The sequence below is a fragment of the Pan troglodytes genome, chromosome 13, assembly GCF_028858775.2.
Source record: "Pan troglodytes isolate AG18354 chromosome 13, NHGRI_mPanTro3-v2.0_pri, whole genome shotgun sequence".
Taxonomy (NCBI): domain Eukaryota; kingdom Metazoa; phylum Chordata; class Mammalia; order Primates; family Hominidae; genus Pan; species Pan troglodytes.
The window spans coordinates 52,836,806-52,854,311 of NC_072411.2; the positions used below are offsets into that span (position 1 = coordinate 52,836,806).

At 37.0% G+C, this 17,506-nt stretch overlaps 1 long non-coding RNA gene across 1 annotated transcript in view; it reads right to left on the reverse strand.

Moving 5' to 3' along the window:
* The window catches only part of LOC107973707 (uncharacterized), a 32,594-nt gene extending 20,659 nt beyond the window's left edge, over nt 1-11,935 (reverse strand). The window contains exons 1-2 of the long non-coding RNA XR_001716100.4: nt 9,931-11,935; nt 7,479-7,689 (exon numbers count right to left, since the gene is read on the reverse strand). This is a non-coding gene — a long non-coding RNA (uncharacterized LOC107973707). The remainder of the gene's footprint in view (nt 1-7,478; nt 7,690-9,930) is intronic.
* Nucleotides 11,936-17,506: the final 5,571 nt, after the last annotated feature.

The window sequence follows — 17,506 nt, forward strand, 5'->3', positions numbered from 1 at the left end:
TTTAAAAAAAAAAATGTTTATTTTAGTCCAATATATCAAGCAAATAAGGTCTTCAGCCTTGCCGGTTTTCTAAAATCAGAAAAGACTGCTTTCAACAGCTTGGGTCCTGGTACTTTTTCCAAAACAAACCTTTCTTCTCTATGACTCTGAAGTTCACATCACATTCTTTGCTCCCCAGAATTTTAATTACATTAAAAATAACATGTCTTATATTCATCCCAATTGACTTGATAATGAGTCTCCGTCATCATGGAGTCCATGAAAATTTTTTATTATTGTGGCACTTTAGTTTGGTCAGGTTTATCAGAGGGGAGCATCTGAATTTAACTGTATGAATTTAACCCAGTTCACCATTCTTAAATTGTCGTTCAGGAACTCCTGGGAGTCCCAAATACCATGTTACAGGGTCTTTGGGGTCAAAATTATAATCATAATAGTATTAAGACATTGCTTTTTCACTGTTCTTCTTGAATTACTATACAGTGGAATTTCTCAGAGCCTATTGATGCAGGATTTTTCTCAGCCACTTTGCCCAGCAACACCCGCCAACCCAGGCCTCACTCAGCCCCAGGCCTACCACTGGAGGCACACCATCCACTTGGCCTGCCTGTGCTGTCGCTTGTAGCTGCATTTGGAGGTTCCCCGGCTCTTGTTCCAAGTCCAAGAAGAATGAGGATACCCTGACAATTGAAGGGTGAAGATGGGCAGAGAAAAATTTTGTTGAGTCATGCAACAGCTCTCAGCAAAGAGGGGACATGGCAGGGTGGTCCCCTACCCCCTGCAGTCAGGTAGTTTCCCTCCTGACTGAATCTGGGGCTTTTATGGGCTCAGACTAGGGGAGTGTGTCATGATTGGTTTGTGAGTATGCAAAGAAAAGCAAAAACAAAGGCCCCAGTCAAAGGTGAGCACAGCAGTGTGAAAAAACAATTAGGAAAGGGTTAGTACATGTAAAATAGGTGAAGGGCAGTGATCAGAGGAAAGCATGCCAAACAGAAAGACAGGTTCTCAGTCCGGTCTGAGGATTTACCCAGGACTGTCTTCAGCTTGAAGGTTGGGTTTCACTGGGACCAGCCCCTATTTGCCTAGGCATTTGCCTGCCTCCTGCCACTATCCCTATCTGCCATAGGATACTGTCATTGCACTGATGGCTGATGACTGTGGATCTGTGTATTCTCACTTTTTATAAAATTTTCAAAAGTAGTTGGTTTAGGGTATAGTTTCATGTGTTTTCAAATATTAACCTACTTTCTTTTCTTCTACTGTGGTCTTGCTAGCTATCTTTTGTTATGGCAGGTAGAATCTCCATAACCACTTTATCTCCAGTAAATCATTATATTTGAAATTCTGAAGTGTTTCCTGAGCCTTGTACATGTATCCCTGGAATCTGAAATAGAATTTGAAATTATAAAGGAAAGTGTTCCCTGCCCCTGTGTAGAAACATAATAACAAGTATGTATACTTTATAGTCTTGTTTTGCAATCTTAAAATATTTTCTTAAAAAGTTTTTTAAACTTTTAAACTCTATTGAAAATTATTATTTTACAATTCAATAATATTTTATTCAAAATAAAGTTTTGTAATATATTTTCCTTATATTTAAGAAAAATCACTGGCCTAAGAGGGGGAAATTAAAAGACGAACTTGCTCAAGTGATAGCTATACTGTCTACAACTAAAGATGTTGAAAGCAATGAAACTGATACTGAAGCAACATATGGAAGGGAGGAATGCACTCCAAAGACACTAGGGGAAGCTAATTAGGAAATAAAAACATGGTGAAAGCTATCTTTTTCTTAGCTTTGTAGATGTTAATAATTTACCTCTTCATGTCTTACGCAACAATTGTTTTTCAAATGGCATTATGGTGTCAATGAAGATGCAGGGTTATTATCTAATCAAACACTTAGAGTTTAAAGAAAAGCAATTTACATACTGTAAATGCTAAAACCCAGGATGAATACATACGTAAAATATCATAAAGATGAATTCTTAGAAAGATAAATGTCTGGAGCAATGGTTCTCAAACTTGTGGTATTACAAACACTTGGAGGCCTCCTTGAAATTCAGATTCCTGGGCCTTACCCCCAAGAGTTTTGATGAAGTAGGTTTGAGGTGAACTTGAGAATTTGCTTTAGTAGTAAGTTCCCAGGTGACAATGAAGCTGCTGGTCTGAGAATCACACTTTGAGAATCACGAAGCTAGAGCAATGATACTCAAACTTCATTGTGGAAAAGAACCCTTGGGGAGCTTGTTGTAATTTCCCAGAGATTTTGAATGACTAGATCTGAGTAGATCTGGGAAGGCTATGAAATTTTTAAGTTCCCAAGGTGATTCTCAAGAAACACAGAACTTTGCTTTAGTAAAAAAATTTTTTTAATCTTACCAGGTGATTTAAACATTCAGTCATGGTTAACAATCAGTGCTTTGGTGCTATTTCTGTCCTCCAAGTGATTTGGCAGTACTTCTAACCACTGCAAAGTTTTGCTATCCTTTATTCTCTTTGCATCTTGAGCAGGTGGTCTGAGTCCCACTACAGAGCACAACCCTACTGTGCTATCCACCCAGCACTCTCCTACCACCACCTCCCCAATTGCACTATCCACCTTATACACCTCATCTTATTACTATTGGTTTTTAGCCATCCAATCCATGCTAAGCCATCGATTTCCATGCACCTTATCCATGCTAAGCCACTAAGTTCCATGCATTGATTTTTATTTTTGGTAGGATGTAGAACTTGCGATTATTAACCACTCTATTGCCTACCTTGTGAACTAAACAGGCAGTGGAAACCAAAGGAACAAAAGAGGAATAAAGATGCCCCCATGAGAGAAGAAATAAGTACTGGAATTCCTGGATACAGTTGTTGCTGAGGCACAGGTATAATTTAACCTTTATTTCTGTGAGAAGTCTCATATCCTTTAAAAAAAAACATAATTCATGTTTTTTATTTTTGTTTTTGCTTATGCTCACTTGACTTAGATATCTATAACTTGTAGTCAAAAAACTAAGAAACTTGCCTAAATTTACACAGAAAGGTGGGGGCGAAGGCAGAATTGAAAATGTCTCATTAATATTTCTCTTTTATATTGCCCAGCCTGTCTGAATTTGATTTACCTAAAACACCCAAAGGCAAAATAGTGACTTCTCTGGTCTACACTGTAGGGTGGCTGTGCATGGAACTCCTAAACCAAATCGTATAAGAATGAATTGGAATTTCCAGTGATTATTTAGCCACTGTTAATCTACTGAATTAAACAATATGTTTGGACTTGGCAGACATACATCTCCGGAATCTGTCCTTCATGATTTCCAACCCTCCCTGTGAAAGGTCAAGTGCACTAATGGCTTTCACTCTTTTTCAGCCAAGCATGAAAATCTTATTGGAGGAAGAGTCCCTGACCTACTGAGTAGTGTTCCAAACAGTACTATTAATGGCTGTGGAATCCACAAGTTGGCCACAATCTTTCCTGAAGCACAACCCAGGCACATGCCTTGACTTTTATGGCACTTGAATAATGATATGGCACTTTAAAGAGCGTGAGGGGGTTTTAAAAATTCTGGTCTTGTGCCAAGTTTTCCCATTTCATGTAAAAGAAACTTTTTTTTCCACCTGTCTGCATAAAAGGATGCAAGAAGCATGAGGAAAGACAAGAGAAATTCTTCTTGCTTATATCTTATTTCTATCTTGAAATATGACCTACTTTTGAATAGTTAGAAGGACCCCATCAGAATTCTCAATTGTCAGAGCTCTCCATCTTCGGAAAGCTGGACTTTTGCTATAAAAGAGATGTCTATAAAAATGAATAAATCTGTTGATACTAGTCATTTTCATTAATTTATGTCTCAACACAAAATTTTAAAAGTACTTATATAATGTGGCTGTAATAAAACCCTATACAGAGAGATTTAAAAATGAATATGAAGCACAGATTTCCACAATCATGTGCCCAATGCACAGAAAGAGCAAACGTGATTTTCTTTTTCCTCTAGGATAAAAAATTTTATTGGGGGTAACTAAAAATATTGGGCAGTATGTGTGGGTTGGAGGTTGGAGGTTAAGATTACTAGATGTGGGCCGGGCGTGGTGGCTCACGCCTGTAATCCCAGAACTTTGGGAGGCCAAGGCAGGTGGATCACCTGAGGCCAAGAGTTTGAGACCAGCCCGGCCAACATGGCAAAACCCCATCTCTACTAAAAATACAAAAATTAGCCAGGCATGGTGGCGGGCGCCTGTAATCCCAGCTACTTGGGAGGCTGAGGCAGGAGGATTGCTTGAACTTGGGAGGTGGAGGTTGCAGTGAGCCCAGATCGTGCCATTGTACTCCAGCCCCAGTAACAAAAGCAAAACTCCATCTCAAAAAAAAAAAAAAAAAAAAAAGATTACTAGACGTATTCTTGAAAAAAAAAAATTTAAAAAAAAGAACGGGAAGAGTTCTGGATTATCTGAACCAAGGATGATATTGTGAGACTAATCCCAGAAGGAGGTTTTCCCCTTTTGTAGAAGAGAAAATTTAAGAAGACTTTAGTAGTAAAAGATGTGGCTTATAAACAGACTTTATAAACAGAAAAAGAACAGTTATCTACAAAAAATAAAGTTACTCTGATTTAACAGGTTTTGTTTAATTAGCTTTCTTCCATTTTAATTCCCTTTCAATGCAGAGAATAACTGTCTGTTTATGTATCATCACACTTGATCATCAAAACTATCCTACAAGGATGTTGTTATTGTTGTCCCAGTTTGTATTAGTTATCCATTGCTGTATAACAAATTAACTCCAAACTTGGAGTCTTATAACAATAAACATTTATTATCGCACAATTCCTGTGGATTAGGAAAACTGAGCACGATTTAGCTGGGGACCTTAGGCTCATGTTCTTGGTTATTAGCAGGCCTCAGAAATTCTGCTTCCACACATACACACATGGCTGTTGGCAGATCTCAGGTCTTCACTGGCTATTGGCTGGAAACATCAGTTTCTTGGCAAGTGTGTCTCACAATAGGATTGCTCCCAACATAGTGAATTGCTCCCCACAGAACAAGGAATTTGAGAAACAGAACAAATAATGGGTCCTCAAGAAGGAAGCTAATATCTTTGTATAACCTAATCTCAGGAGTGATTTCCTATCATGTCTGTCCCATCCTATTCATTAGAAAAAAGTCACTTAGTGCAGCCCACACTCAAGGGGAGGGAATTATGCAAGTCTGTGAGTACTAGGAGGTAGGGGTCATTAGGGTTATTTTAGAGGCTTCCTACCCCAGAGTTTTCATTATTCTAAGAATGGAGGAAAGTGGGGCTTATAAAAGATAAATAATTTGCCCAAGATCATTTGGCTGTTCCATGCTAAAACAGGAATTCATTTCCAGGCTTTTGGAGTCCAGAGATCAAGCTCTTAATCAATAGGTAGCAGAAAAAAATATACATTGTAAGAAATTGATCTCTTTTTGCTGAACCCTTTTGATGACCATTTGCCCACCAATAGGCAAAAGCTTAAGACCAAATAATGGCACTAATTTAGATTTATCAAATGCATTATGTGCAGGAATACAAGCCAGAATTTCAGTTAATTTTTAAGTACATTTTAATATATAACACTTTTCTCAAGTTTTTCACTCTTTCATGTTTGTATATGCATCAATAAAATAAGAGATGCCTGAAACATATTTTTATATGTTTTATGGACCATGTTTCTCAGAAGCGTTTATTTGGTTTAGAGTTAAGGTTTAAGAAAAAAAATCATAATTTTTCAAAGTCAGCTTTATTAGAAAACGATTACAAACACTCAGCCCCAAACTTGTCATTGCACTAGAATTGGAGAATCAAAGTTTCTGCTTTTATATCAAAAAGAAAGCAGATGTGGTATGTGTAAGGCCATGGAACCACAGTTAGATATTCCCTGCAGAGTACTGATAGCCTGTTATTTCTTACTTAGGTTGAAATGTTTGCAAGAGTTGAATGATAAATGACTCCAGAGAACAAATCAAGAAAGGATCATGACTAGGTGTTAGTAGGTGCAAGTTTTATCACAATACAGGAATTAGAACAATGTAGAAGCAACCCGAGAAAAGGAGAGGCTTTCTAACAACTGTGTTATCAGTTCCATCAACCCCTCTGTGCAAACCATATGGCCTGTGTCTCAGTCAGCACAGAAGGATTATCCAACTGTTACCTCTCTCCCAACTGGATATTGTGTCATAGTTGAACATCAGGGTTTTCATTTTTATGTATTATTCCTGCGAAGAAAACTTTGGCATAACCTACACCCTTAAGATACTCACCTCCATTTCTTTAACACCTAACACATGGCTAGCTCTTAATCAATGTTTAAGAACTGCCCTGCATTTTTATGAACACGTGGTTAGTTGGAGCTTTGGATTTTCAACCTTACATTGATTGGGACCAGCTGGTAAGGTAAGTGACAAAATTCTGAGAGACAGGTTGCTTGTTCACAATACATTTCATTCAGCAAAGGAAGAAAAGGGTATAAATTTTTCAAGACAGTTATTCTGTATGGGATTTCCAGATCCCCCAGCATCTGAACTTTGAGGATTATTTTTTAAATCACACTTTTTCTTTTCACTTATCCATGAGGCTGTCTGAAAATCTAATTTGTCCTGGAGGATAGTCTCATCATGGAAGCTAGATAAAAATAGTTCATACTCATGAATCTTGTGATCTGTATAGTAGCACTCATGAGCCATTAAAAAATGAAGGAGGAAAAATGTATTTCTGTTTAGAGACTAGTGTTAATATTAGTAAACAGTTTGACGTAATTGTACTTCTTGTTATAATCCACATTTCTGTATTTCTAATAAATTGCTATATCAAATCCACTAAGTATTATTACTTGGAAAAATGTGTCATGTATACTCAGTAAACTTCTGAGTAACCATTTGTCATTGTTCTATGTAAAAATAAAAAATGACATTTTCTGTGGATTTCATAGCAACTCATTACCATGTAAAAAAATACATAAAAAATTGAATATTTCTACTGGCTATAAACATTTTAGTATAAATAGACATGTCTTCATATAATAACTTTATTTTAAATTAAAGGGTAAAAACTACATTGAATTTGTAGAATGTAATTATATTGGACCTGGCATCACCAAGGGATTGGGGCCAAAGTTCGTCTCTTTTTCTCAATCCATCTTTATTCTATTTTTGTTTTGTTTGTTTTGAACTATTTTGGAGGAAAGCAAATTGAGACCACTGAGATTCAAACTGGCAGGAAAGAAATGGGGGGCAGGGGGTTGTATGATACAAGGGGAAGATAGAGGTCAGTTTTGTTCACCTTTAACCTTGGCCATGTCTCTACTTATGTATATAAATTCATTGTTCATAAAGTGTGAAGACATCCCATTCAGCAATGCATGCCTCTTGAATTACTTTGTAATTATCCAGTCTTACCTTCTTCACCATGAAGGAGAATAACTAACATTTATTGAGTGCTGACTGAGTGCTTGGCACATTACCTGATTTAATCTTCACCACTACAATTCCAGGAGGTAGGTGGTAGTATTATTCCCATTTTCAAAGGAGAAAAGTGAGGCTTCAGGATCAAGTAACTTGCGCAAGTTCACACACGTAGCGTGTGACTAAGCTAGAATTAACACCCAGGTCTCCCGAAACTCTATACCAGTACTCCACATTGTTGCTCACAAAACGGATCACAGTGAATGTTACCTGTTCAACGGGGAAACAAACTGTGATCTTAGGTTGATTAGCAATATGTGTTATTTAACCCACAAATTCTAATATACCTGATCATACAATGCAAAAGAGGTAATATTCAGCTGAATTAGCAAGATAATATTCCACCTACAATATTACTTAAATATTCTTTGAGTGAAATAAAATAGAAAAAAAGTTCCTCTTTTTTATATTTTAATTTTACACACAAACCTATACAAGATTATTTGAGATTTCAATGTACACAGTAAGGTGTTTTTTACTGTGTGGTAGTATTTCCCAATCAAATCTTCTAACAAAATGTCATATCAGTCATGAAAAAATTCTAGCATCACCCCTTCCATCAAATTTAAGAAAAATATACCATACTTAAAGTCTTTGTGAATAAGTTTTAATGTTTCCTTACTTTTGGGGTTAATTAGAACAGGTAACATATCCATAACTATGAATACTTTTTGTTTTATTTTGTTTTAGCATTTGGTCCACTGGCCTGATGAATAAGCCATAAATAAAACTAGAAACTTTGCCTTATGGCTTCAGTTACTGTTGAAAGTACCACGGTACTTTCCAGTTTACGAAACCTGTCACATGGTTGAACACAGGCAGCCAAACTGCTATGACTTAGCACTGCAACATGGCATGCTCCTCTCATTCATTAAACTGATTTCACACTGTTTAAAAAAAGAAAAAAAGAACTCAGACATTAAAGACAAATGCTATCTTTCTATATGTAGAATTTTTTTAACCCTCTGTTGTTTCCAGCCAAGATTCAGATTCTTGGCTCTGGTGTCCAGGCTGCTCTCACATTAACTTGTTTCAGAACATGTGCTCCACATTTGTTTCCTAGGATGCAAATGGCTTGGGCATGTGCTGACTAAAACTCTTAACGCCAAAGGGGTTTAGTGAGATTCATAGAGCTTGGCAACCATTTGCTATGAAATTTGGGTAAAGCTCATAATATAATCCTTTTTCACTCTTCTTAACTTCTTCCCTTTGGAGAGTTTTCAGACTATTTCCCGCCAACTTTATTAAGAAACTGGATCAGCCTTCACACCAGAATGTATATATACATGAAAGTAATTGAGCTCAGATAGTACCTTTTTGATTAAGAGAAAATATTCACATCTATTTTAGTAGAATAATCGATGATTAATTTCTTCCTATAGAAGCAATTCTGAAGCCAGAGAGCACAGCCACATGTACAGTCAAAACAGGTGAGAGGAAGCTTTTTCTTTCAGGGATACTGGGTAAAACTTGCAGGGGAGAATCCATAATATTTATTTATTCTGATATCTAAGTTACTACTTTCCAAAGTGCTTTCACTCAATATTGGCAGGCTTGTTTGAGAAATCCAGAGAGAAATGAAAAAAATGGCAATCACTTCATTTTCTGTAAAGATCAGTTGCCAAAAATTATTTTTTCTGGGGTTGCTCAGTGGGCCACGAGAGTAAAATAATGCTTATAGGACTCGAATGTTAGAATTTCAGGGACTATCAGCCAGAATCACATTAAAATTAAAAAGGTTTGGGAAGCACATTCCAACTCTAAAGAAAAGGCCAAACTGCTGAGCTCTGCCTTGATATTAAATCAAGCTCTGAGAATGGAAAAGAGATTGTCCTTTTCTTACGTTTTTAAGTGACATATTTGATTGTGCATATGTCTTCTTTAGAATTGGAGTTGCCTCTGCTTTGATGGTTTTGGTGTTTGGTAAATATTTGCACATATTTAAATTTGCTTTTGGTTCTCATTTGTTTACATAATCTGATGTAAATGCATGTACATATATATCACAAATATTATATATAGTTTATGAGCACTATTCAATATAAATGTATCCATGAGAAATAGTCCCATTGCTACTTTTTACCAGTGAATGAGAGCATTGTTTCAATGAATGCTTTTGGAACAGGTGAGCACTTTCAGATTGTGCTTTATTCACTCATTCATAAATTTTTTCAACAAATGATTTTATTACCATGTGTCAACACTGATGAAAAGTAGATAAAACTCACTGGTGTTTACCCTATGGACTCTCAGTTAATGGTGAGTTTGTTGAAGATGACAAGAAAATTAGTCATTATAATTTAAGCCTTGATGTGTAAAAAGTCAACAGGACTATCAGACACAGTCTCATTTTTACAAAGGTTTTTTAAAGAACTAGGTGAAAGAGAAGAAATTGCCTTGCAATAGATCTTACCATATATCTAAATAAAATGATAGTAGAATCAGACTCACCTGGGATATCTTCACATCTCTCCTGATGTACTACTTTGGTCTCTATTTTATCTGCACATCCAGGTTTCTCTGCCCCTCTCTCAGTGTCTTGTGTGTATCAAATGTCATCAAAGTTTAATAGAAAACAGATGACTCTTGCCCTGTTCTTTCAAAGGACAGTCACATGAACACCAGTACTCCAGAAGGATGAAATCACACCTTTTCTGAGCACATGGACTCAGGCCTGGGTAGAGGCCCAGGACCCAGAGCCAGTGAGGGACAGGCCCGTAGGAAGGCCAGCAGGAAGAAGAGACTGGGGAGAGAAAGCCAGGATAATGAAGACCACTTCAAGGGCAACTGGAAGCTGGTAACAGGACATGCCCTAAGGCAGCAGGCCCCAACCTTTTTGGCACCAGGGCCTAGTTTCGTGGAAGACAATATTTCCACGGAGGCAGGGGAATGGTTTTGGGATGAAACTGTTCTACCTTGGATCATCAAGCATTAGGTTCTCATAGGGAGCACGCAACTAGATCCCTTGCATGTGGAGTTCACCGTAGGGTTCATGCTCCTGTGAGAATCTGATGCTGCCACTGATCTGACCAGTGTGGGTCCATGGTCCAGGGGTTGGAGACCCCTGCCTTAAGGGATATTTCTTTTACCATGGATGAATTCATCACCTTCCAACATCAGCCACATCAGCTTCTCTCTTCTTAGCACCCTTGAGCAAGTCACAGTTATAGAGTGCACAGGCAGAAAAATCACACACACACAGGAGCATGAGTTACAGTTCTGAACTATTTTGAGTAATCAGAAAGTTACCTAAATATTATTTTTTTAAAAAATTAAGGTCAATTTAGCACTGAAATTCTTGACAGATTAAGAAAAAACTGTAACTTTGATAATGTCATGACTTTGGATATTAACTTGGATTATTTGACACGTATTTTATTACTTAGTTTAAATGTAGCAGGTCAAATCATATATTTAGAAATCCATTAGCTATAAATAGTAAATACCCAATATAAAATAGTTTATAAGACAGGAGTTTTTCTAATCTTCTAATGCCAGCATTTATGATATAGTCTACTGCACAGGAATCTCCATTCAGTTTATAAAAAAAAAAAAGAAGAAGAAAGAAAAGAAATATTTATGAGATTGATGCTCCCTACATTTTGTTTTATTAGAAACCAAGGCACAGAGAGCTTGTAGATCATAGAGCATCATCTAGTTCAGTTGAATATTTAAGGAATTAGGCCTGAGTATGTCCACTCCGAACCGGGCAGTCCCCAGCATCTTCTTATCCTTTCTCCTTATCATCAGGGACAATTTCACTGTCAGGTAGCACATGGGATGTTTCTTTCAAAATTTTAAATGTATGCATAATTACATTGTTCTTTAGCCTTTCAGATATTTCATGAGAACCTAGCCAAAATTTTTGACTAACACATAGCTCTGAGCCAGCATCTAATTAGTATTATGTAAGCTATAATACAACTGAACTCAAACTAAAATATTTTTTAAACCAGAATACGTATCTTCCCAAAATGGTATCTGTTGGTAAAACTGATATGTATATTTGGTAAAATTCATTCTTTATGCTAGATGTATATTTATTTCAAAGTTAATGTATTTTAGGTCAACCTCTAAAATGTTTCTCTTAACTACATTGCTGTGTTCTAACCAAGGCATATTATTTAAATGATACTCTATTACTGCCTTTGCGTATGCAAGAGGAAGCCAGGAGAAAATAAAATCTTTGTAAAACTTAAAGGTATTCTGAATCAGCAGGGTCAGCACTTCATCAAAATAGAAATACATACATGCATGCACACACAAGAAAAACAATTACTCCCATATCGCATTTTATCACACAACAAAATAGACAAATAAAACAATCTATTGGCAACTAAATAAAGAAGAGGCACAAAATAGCTTTTTATACTTCCCAGAAAAGTCACGAATCCTTTCATCTTGTTTCTCTCTTTTTCAACCACTGGTTCCTATCATCTGAGTAGTCCTCCCAAGGCTGGAAAGGGGGACAGGATAAAACAATTTTAGTTTCTTATTTTTTCATTTCTTAAGAGAATGCATATTGTCTTATTATGAAGCAATTAACACCAAGAGAAGTAATAATCCCTGTGATTTTGTGAGCACTTATTATATACCAGATATTGTCTTAGGCTCTCTCTTCTAACTCATTTGAATCTCCCCACAACCTTAAACGGTAAATAGTACCATCTCTTTTTATGGATGGTCAAATTGAGTATCTGGAGCTAAGGAAATGTTGGAGGTAGACAGTTAATGAACTTGGGCCACCTGTCTGATCATACTCACCTCTCCACGTTGTAATCCTGACCATGATCTATGTAGTTCTATTTAAAGGATGCAGGACATCAGGTCAGCATGTCACAATTTGGGGTTCAGTATATTTTCATATATTTATAAGGCATTCAAACAACAAGTAGGACAAGCATAAACAGAGGTGCCAAAAGAATTTCCATTTTCTGTTTCTGTTTTTCCTCTATCAGAAGCTGCTACTCTCCACAGTGTCAAGACACCTATAGGACTGGCACAATCATGTTCTCCAGGAGCCAGGACTCCTGCCTTTTCACCTCATACCTGCCAGAGAACACCTTCCCTGTCTTCGCCTTCCTGGGGTAGGGTATCTAGGCATTTTTGCTACAATTTTTACACTCCCTTAAGGGTCTCCTCAGTTGCATGCACCACAGTTATCATGCTTGCAGCCTTTCTCAATCAGTTCAGAGAGATAAATAGTCCCTTTAGGAGCTAATTTTAGTAAGTATTTTCTCAATTCCCCCAAGGAGAGTGCATGGTTAATACCATTCTAGATGCAGGAGAGAAGATAATTGTATTATGTTCAATAGATACCGTAGAGCTCTAGAACCTAATTCCCTTTCAGAAGCCTATTGAGAAGCCTTGTAAAATGTATTCTAGTTAGTTTGTGTCCCTCCCAGGAACATAACATTTTCATAACTTTCCAGAAAATATTTTGAGATATCTTTGGGTTTTATTTTCCACCCTTTATTTCTGTTTTCTTTTGCCTTACTCTTTATCAGGCACAGGGCCCTGTACCCATTGCCTTGGGAGACTCTTGTGATAAGATGTAAAAGAGAAGGAACCTAAGAGTCTCTAAGTGAGCCTAACAGATGTATTATCTATGCCATGGAATCACCTCCAGCTAGTAAGGGCAGGCTGGAAAGGATTCCGTGATACAGATAACATGCCCAGGAGGTTGGGGTCAGGGATGAAGGCTGGGGGTCATAAAGCTTTCCCTGTCCCTCCCCAAGAGAAGGAAGTTATTCTTTTGGATCACGAACTGGAGGGAGGAGAGCTGCTGGTTCTGACAGCAGAGGAGGTTTCCAGCCCAGACTCCCAACATTTTACCTGTGATCCAGAACAGAAAGAAATGGTAGCCTGGATAGGCAACAGGACTATTGGCAGTCTTGTAAAATATCCTGGCACCCCAAAAGTGATCCTGAAGCAAAAACATTCCTCAGATCCTGAAGAGGCTATGCAGGCCAGTAGAATGGACACCCCACCAATAACAGTTGTGTACCCCAAACCATTGACTCTACCACCTGCCTTCCCTACAGCAAACCCCAAGATATCTTTGCTAAGACACCATATAAGATGCCAGAACTCAAGCATAATGTTAGGAGGCAAGGATGAGCAAACAAAAGTAATGCATGCCTGGGTTTGTGCACCAAGATCATACCCATGTTGCTTCTCAAAACAGCCAAGAGTGTTAAAAGGTCAGACCTACTTGTTTTCTCTTTTTACATATAATTAAATGATGATGTAGACAAGTAGTTTGCCACAGCTAGTAAGCAGCAGGCCTGGTACCTGAGGCTTTTAGCTTTAATTTGTATTCTGTCCACATTCTGAAAGATGGCTTCACTCTTTTAAAGTTAAACTGAGCTCACTATGACTCAGACAATGCATAAAAAATATAGATATACAAATTAAAATCATATGAAATCCTATCTGATTAATTATCCTTCCAGATATATCTCTATGCATTCTTAACTTATGAAAGTATGCATATACATATATACAAGTGAACTGGGTTCTCCAAATGTTTTAAACCTTGTTTTTCCCCTTCCATAAGGCATGAAGATCATTTTTTCATATCAATAAATAGAAATCTACATTATCATAAATAAATAAATAAATAAATGTGAAGATGCATAAAGGTTAACAGATACCTGGCCTGGTGGCTGTACATTTTTAATTTGGTTTCATAAATACTTACTGAGGACATTTTTGATGCCAGGCTTCATGCTAGATATTATGGAAAAAGATGAATAATACACAGATACTGCTCTTGAGAAGTTCTCAGTTTAGTAGGTGAAGCAGACAGGTAAATATAATATTATAGCAGTGTAAGCCCTGAACATAATAGGTATACAAATTATAGCCTGTTAGAAAATCTGCAGCTTCATTTGTACGGTACAACAGTTTCGTGTTTCTTTCTACTTCTCTAGTTCCTTTTACATGTACAACAATTTCAGTGTGGGTTTTGCATCCTCATTCCAATGGGAATTCCTGTCTCCCCCTTGAATATCTCTAAGTCAGCTTGTAATTTCCAATGACAATCAAATAAGTTACCTGCTAGGTATTTATAAAAATGATATGAATGAGTTCACCAAATGTATAAAATTCAAACAATAACCATGATGAAGAAACAATATCTTTCACAATTAAATAACTAGAACACTTCTACTAGCCATTTCATTTTTGCCAAATGACAAATCAGAATGTTAACATAAATTGCAAAATACATATCTTTAGAGCGTTATTTCAACATTTTGAAGGTCATCAATTCATAAAATTCTGTTTTATGTGATCCAAAAGAGTAACACTGGTGAAACATTGTTTTTGGTTAAAACTTCTGTCCAGTAGGTCACGAAGTAGCAGATCTATGATATTGATCTATGATGTTTGTATATTCAGATGTATTTTATAGTTTATTCATGCCTGTTAACATTTACTCAGCATGCACAATGTCTTGTTATATTTAAAGACAAAATTTATACACATATTATGACCTAAAAATACTTGCAGAACAGAATTTTATTAAGCACTATTTAAATTCATACAAAGAAAATACATACCAACTCATTTATGCACTGAGGATATGCAAATTTACTGTTTAGTTTACATTAGGTTAATTGGGAAAAGACTTCTGGAGGAAATGAATTGCCAGTTGCATTTTGAAATAGTTTATAGATACAGGCAAAGAAGAAAAATCATACAGAGGGATGGAGTTGAAGATATGCAATTTGTGGCAAATTGGGTGGGTAGACTTCTAAGAAGTCTCCAGCCATTCTTTTATTCAATAGACATACACTGCACACAGTTTACACAAGAACAGTGTTAGGTCCTGAGGATACAAAGCCAGGTAATATAGCATTCTTGCCTGCAAGCTCATAGATTCGTGCAGGAGATGGGCATAAATAAAGATAGGATAAGTAAAAAAAAAAAAAAAATTACGACACAGTAAGATAAATAAATTTCATTCATTTTCCTGGAGGCATAGGATACAAGTAGAGAACAGAGAAGTGAAATTTTAAAAGTGGTATTTGGAGTGCCCAGTAAGGATCAGCTAATAGTAACAGATATTATCTTTTTCCTTCCTTATTCAGTAAGCTTTTCCAAAAACAGGTCTGCATTTGAGGCCAGGCACGGTGGCTCATGCCTGTAATTCTAGCACTTTGGGAGGCCGAGGTGGGCAGATTGCCTGAGCTCAGGAGTTCAAGACCAGCCTGGGCAACACGGTGAAACCCTGTCTCTACTAAAAATACAAAAAATCAGCCAGGTATGGTAGCACATGCCTGTAGTCCCAGCTACTCGGGAGGCCGAGGCAGGAGAATTGCTTGAACCTGGGAGGCAGAGCTTGGAGTGAGCCGAGATCATGCCACTGAACTCCAGCCTGGGTGACAGAGCGAGACTCTGTCTCCAAAAAAAAAAAAGGTTTGCAGTTGCTGCCTCAATAACACTCATACTTTCATTCCTTGCAACCTAGTTTCCATGCCTCCAGCTCTTTCTCTACATAAAGTCCTCAATGACTCCTCAGTTGCCTAATCCATGGGTCTTTGCTCAGCTGCCATTATCTCACAGACACCTCTGCCATTCTCTGTTACACCTCTTCAACATTTACCTTTTCTCCAAAACACTTTCTCTCCATGCTCTCCTGTCACCTCTGAGAACATCTGAGTTTCTTCTTACTCTGCTTCCATTTCCATTTCTTAAATGGAGGCTTTCTCAAGTCTGCACTCAATCATCTTCTGGAGACTTGATCACCTCAACGAGAGGGTTAACAACAAACCAAGAGTCAGCATGCTGACCCCCTGCTACACTCTACCCCATTGCTTCTGTAGACAGAATATCTGACACTAGAATCATAAGACCTTTGTGTTTAAGAATTCCTTAAGGAGTTTTTGAGATCCTGAATTCCAGCAGAATGGCTGACACCAACCAGCCTGAAGACCCCTACCAAGGAACCGTCTCACTGACTCAGCACAAAAATGAGGTTTCTTCATCTCTCTGTCCCCCTGACTTCAACCCTCACTTCTCAACCAATCAGCAATCCCCACACTTCAGCCCTTGTCCAGACACAATAATTAATTGATCATCATTAATATCCATTGCCATGCCCCGTTTTCTTAAAATATTGGCTATTCAACACTCTCCATACTAAAATCTGATTTTCCTAAAAACATTTTGTCATCATATTGGATCCTTTAACTTAAAAAATTATAATTTTTAATTTTACAACAATGAACTGAATGTAATAAGTAAATAAAGTATATCTATTCTGCCTTGAATTATTTCTCATTGTTGTATAAGAAATTCTGTTGATTCAAGTTTATCCAGCTCTCCCCAAGTCAACAATCATAATATCACCTGAGTTTCCACATTAGGTTTTAATCAACTGTTCAAAACGTATACAGGATTCAAAGAATAAGACATTGAAGGAAACCCCAAATAATTATTATTTCTCCGAACTTACTTGTGTCAATCACAAAATTTATTTTGTCCTTTATATCTTAAGTATCTCATTGTGCTTTTGATTTCAAAAAATATCGTTATTGCAAATATTAAGTCTCAAACTGGGTGAGGAAATAATCTGTGCAACAAACTCCCATGACACGAGTTTACCTGTATAACAAACCTGCATATGTACCCCTGAACTTAAAGTTAAAAAAAAAAGAAAAGAAAATGCTAGTCAACTAAGGAAAACAGAAAATAGTCAACAGCTACTTATTAAGCACCTACTATGTGCCTACACCCAACTGGGCACCAAAATTGTAATATGAAGGAAAATCCTAGCCTTGAAAAACCTACTGACAATATGACTTCAATGTCAGAAGTGCTAAAATGAAGGTGGTATGTGCAAAAACAGAGGAAGAGCAATTTCCATTTTGATTGTATAGTTTAAGCCAAATTTTATCAAAGTGCTGTTCAAGAAACACTAGTATAAGAACCACCAAGATTGTTAAAAATGTATATTTTGATTGAGAACCTCACAGAGAGGGGCACCAAAATATATACTTTTAACAAAATACCTAGACAA